The following is a 4,873-nucleotide window of genomic DNA, read 5'->3' as shown; positions in this document are numbered from 1 at the left end:
TCTCGAAAACCATAGATCTTCTGGTTACCATTGACTATCCGGCACTTTCGTCTGTAGAGCGAAGCAAGAAATTGCATGGAAGGGCTTTTATGCTAATATCAGCCTTGTTTGGAACAATAGATGCAATCCATTTCAGTGTATGTCACTGAGTTCACCATTGCAGTTGAGACGTCAGGCAATTGAGCGTTCCCTAGAGTTTGGTTCAAAGGCTAAGGACTCCCCGCCGCCTTCATAAGGGCACTAAGGCGGAGCACGGAAAAGCAAATTGGGCACCCATGTTTTACCAGTCCCGGATCTCAGGGCCGTTTTGCCAACCGCCGACATGAACGAAATCGAATTTCATTGCGGGAAATTCGGATTTCATGAGGGAGGAAAAGGGGGTGGAGAGTCGTACAATGCATTGGTGGGATGAAGGTGCTAGCTTGGCTGAGATAGGAAGTTTCGATGTGTATGTAGATTTGGTTCTAGTGCCCCCACCCTTTTCGAGATCTGTCAGGATTAGCAAGATGTTCTGGTGTAAACTATAGAGAAATGGAATGAATGAAATGTATCTAAGAAGAAAGGAAGCCATGCTCCATCCTGTTTCTAAAAAGAACATCACCTCCCTTTTTGGTTAGATACCGCTCCGTTAGGTACTAATGCTTCTACCTATCACCCGGAGGGTGAGTTTGAGAGCTGTGTTTTTTTCCAACGTTAATAGCATTCCGCGAGAAAAGTCATCTACTGATGTTGTCAGCGGAGTCCCTCGTCCATCCATGTATGAATAGCGGTATCCCCCATTTTGGACAGTGATGAGGTAGTCGACGCAATTTGCATGTGTATTTGCGTTCGGCTTTGCTACTTTCCTTCTAGAAAAGAATGTCCGCGGAAGGGAATAGTCTACGTGGCCCGGGGTAGTCTTTCAATTCCTTTATCGGGTGGGAGAGTTTAGAACCAGTTAAGCCAATAGCTGCTGCTTTAGTCACACTAGCTACATCAGTTGATCATGGATTTAGCATACCACCTCAGAATAGTCTACGTGGCCCCTTGTTTTTACTACAATTTGATATAGTGAATCCAGTAATGCAGACAGCCCTTTTTAAAGCGCTTTTAAAGCCCCTGACTCTCAAAAAGAGCTGGAGGTTTTGCCTCAACTCATTCCATGAATGTTGTTTCATTCCCCACGCGGCTGAATCCAACTCAGTCTTTATCCTGCCTTGGAGTTCTCTCTCATAACTGAAGCCAGGAGGTATTCGATTTATCGGATTTCGAGCTAGCTGCCCTTTTCTTGCTCCTTGCCATTAGCGCAGCCCTTTTCTTTTTCTTAGCTAGCGTAGTTTTTCACCTTCAAAAGAAGGCGCCAGCGCTTTTGTAGTGACCCCTCCGGGGTCCCGGGTTGCTTTGGCGCGCCCCACCCCGTCAGTCCTGTGTTGTACTTGACTTGACTCTCCCCCGCTTGCTTCTTGCTGATCGCAGTGTTCAAAAATGACACGAAGCTGGATATGAGTAGATGTTGTTGGTCGAAAACGTCTTTCATTCACAATGAAACAGAATGGTCTCGCTCGATGCGTCATTTTAGAATGTGTATTTTCATATTAAGAGTTCTTAAAAGTTCTCAACTCAAAGCCCAACCGTCAAAAGGATGCTACAATGTTCGAAATTATCAACTTAACATGCCCCCTTACTTCCTTCGTGACCTCCCACTACTTCATCTACCGAAATGATTAGGCAGATCTCGTTTTTTCTAGCATTAAACCTGCTCATGATCCTTTATAGAGCATGGAGCAGACAGAGAGATGAAAGGACCACCTTCTCCTGCTTGCTTGATCGGAATCTATTCACATTTAGAATAGCTGAAGTGCTACTTAACTTCACTTAGTAGTTGAAACTCGGAGAGACAGAGAGAGTCCTCTCTCATACTTGCCAATTCCAAGGCTGATCAGCAAGGGAATTGGCAGGAACCAACCTTAGTTGCCCCTCGGTAGAGTGAGTCTACTTAGCGAACTGGCAGGACGCGGAGATCGATTGATCAATATGCATATCGAGAGTTGATGGTTGACCGCCGCCCCCCTTGTCCTGCCCCGGCCGGGGAGGCAAAGGGGATTGCTATCGTCACCCTTTCTCCCGGTGTATGTGAAAGAGAAAAAGTGACGCACTTTTAGGATTTTTGGTCTGCGGTTGGTTGGGCCAAAGAACGAGAGTCAGCTTCCTTAAGTCCGTTCTTCCTCAGTAGCTCAGTGGTAGAGCGGTCGGCTGTTAACTGACTGGTCGTAGGTTCGAATCCTACTTGGGGAGATTTGATTCATTCAGAATTCGAATTGATAGTTATAGCTTTTCTGACTAGCGACCCCTGTCCTTCTCCTTTTTTTTTTCTAAAGACGCAGCAGAATCGTCAAACGGGACATCAAAAGTGGGAAGTTGATTGTAGGATTTCTATTCCTCACTCTCGTATAGGTGAACTTGGTTCGTTCAATGAAAAGGGATAAGAAGGATCCACTGGGAATGAATGGGAAGACTGGGGTAGTATCTTCATTAGCCGGAAGGAATTAGTCTCCACTAGCGTAATTCGAAGAACGAACAAGAAAAGGCGTCTTTAGGTAGGAGGATGGATGGATGTGGTCCAATGGCTAAAGCTCTGCCAGCTTCTTGTAGACTGGCAGTCTCCGAGAGGAACCTTAACCCCCCGGGCCGGGTGGGATGGTATACTTTTTTTTTCGCCACAAGTGGGAACTCAGTCCTTGGTAAGACACAAGGGGGGAAGGAAGATCTTCACTCATTCATTAAGTAAGTGCCTGCGGTGAGACCCACAACAAACGAAGGGGGTGGAGGGAGACCGAAGAAGGAACAATTGTCTTGAATGCTACGCTGGGATCAGCAGCTTCCAGTGTTTTCAAAATGAGTCGGGCAGGAAGAGGAAGATCGGGCGGGGAAAACGGGGTTCGAACCCGCGACTTCTGGCGTGACAGACCAGCACTCTAACCAACTGAGCTATTTCCCCCTTTCGTAACTACTGTCGATTCAACAGTCACCTACCGGTTACCTTTGTAACTATACCAAAGTAGCTGTACAACAGAATGCCCTTCGCCTTTAGTACTTTTCTTTTTCTTTTGACGACAGTAGAAAGAAATGGCTCTGCTCGCTTAGAGAAGGGGCTCCGCGCTCTATCAGCTATCAGTTAGTTGGCGCTACGCGCGACTTCAGTTGACAAAAGCGAACAAGATAGCGCTAGTGCCCGCGGAGAACTTTCGTTTGTTCGCCTTCTAAAAGGCCTACTGACCTGCCGGTGAAAAGCCGGTTACAAAACAAATAATAAGACGTAGTGAAAAAGTACCAAAACAACTGAAGCCTACATCCCACTACGTCTGGGTTCCCCCTTCCTATGAACCTTGAGTCAATAGGTAGGGTCAACTATACCAAAGTGGAAGGGCCACTATCTAAGCTATTAGTGGGCTGGTTTGAACTATTGATTTACTGAATCGAGTGAAGCTGTGTTGCGTAACATATAGGTCGCCAAGGCCTAGAAGTACAAGTGGTCGCCCTAACGGTCACTCTCAAACTCACTACTTGAGTGACGAAAGTCACTTAGCTTCTTTAATAGGGCTTGCCAAAGAACCCCTCCGGGGCCCCGGGAAGAGGAAGAAGGAGATAGAGCAAAGGTCTCCTCTTTCTGTCCGCTCTTCCCGGCATGTAGAGATCCGATTGGGCTTATAGTTTAATTGGTTGAAACGTACCGCTCATAACGGTGATATTGTAGGTTCGAGCCCTACTAAGCCCATCTGACCTGCTTAATCAATGACTCCGGTAGTCACCTGAACCACTCTCTCGGATAGCCCACAGCCTCTCTTCTGGATGCGAAAGAAGATTCGATCAACGTACAAGGTTTGCCTTCTTGTGAGAAGGAGGGTTCTGAATTGTGTTCTCAGTGCAAAGGGAGTCTTTGAGAAGGTTCCGTTTTTCTGAAGAGAGAGAAGATCAGTAGAGCAGTCCGGCAGCTGTTCGGGGGTCAGCTTTGGGATTTGCCTGATCGACCCCTACCAGTGTATTAATCTACAAAAATGAAGATTGACATTCGTCAATTTACCGGATCTATCCTCTTCTACTAACTTTACAAAATGGAAGGGAAAATGTGAAGACCAAAGATGTCAACTACTAAGCATAGTCAATTGCAAATCGGCCGGTTGGTTTGCTTCTCTCCAAGTATGGGAGATTTTCCAATCTTCGAAAGACGCTCGTACTTTCTTGATCTTATGAAGAAGGGGCTTTCCTTAGCTGCGGACTTTGGGATCTTGAGAGTAGACCATGTCTTACGTTAGGGAATCCGAATCAATCCAAATCCTCTGACACTCCTTTTCAGCTGCTATTTGAATACATGTTCAGATGCAAAAGAGCTCGACTTCGAGTATGGTCTTGTTCTTAACTGCTTGAGAGAACGCATATATCCCCTTTTTATTGCTAAACCTCCACAAGCCTTCCCATGCTCGCTAATTGAACCGTCCGTCTTCATCTTAATCCATTCGTTTCCCGGTGGTCAACACACAATAGAATATGTTTGTTTTTGATCGGATTGAGACAAAAGTACCATTTTTTAGGATGTTCGCCGATTCTTCCTCTTCTTTCTCTCATAAAACTGGAGATACTAGCTTCTAATCTGCATATTTTTGCAAATCCTTTTCCATTTGGATTTTTGAAAACATTAACTTACCTCTAGAATTCCACTATATATAACGTTGACGTTCCGCCAAAATGTGCCAGAGCGAGTGAAAGGCAAGCCTACCCACGGTGTTAACTTGCCATCCCCAACAAATCTGCTAGCAGCCCATTCGAGTTCCGCTTGGAAACAAGAAGCTCTTCTTTATTTGCGTTTTTTTGCCCAAGATAAGCCCATTTTCCAGAG

The 4,873-nt window shown here is 45.8% G+C and overlaps 1 non-coding gene across 1 annotated transcript; it reads right to left on the bottom strand.

Annotated features, from left to right (window-relative positions):
• Positions 1 to 2,903: 2,903 nt before the first annotated feature.
• Positions 2,904 to 2,977, bottom strand: TRNAD-GUC (transfer RNA aspartic acid (anticodon GUC)). The gene has a single exon. It is a non-coding gene; the product is annotated as a tRNA-Asp (tRNA).
• Between the last annotated feature and the right edge of the window lie 1,896 nt (positions 2,978 to 4,873).

This window comes from Triticum urartu, chromosome 3A (assembly GCF_056163025.1).
Source record: "Triticum urartu cultivar PI428250 chromosome 3A, HENAU_Tu73, whole genome shotgun sequence".
NCBI lineage: Eukaryota > Viridiplantae > Streptophyta > Magnoliopsida > Poales > Poaceae > Triticum > Triticum urartu.
The sequence above is the reverse complement of the archived record's forward strand: the minus strand, read 5'-3'. Positions and strand labels throughout refer to the sequence as shown.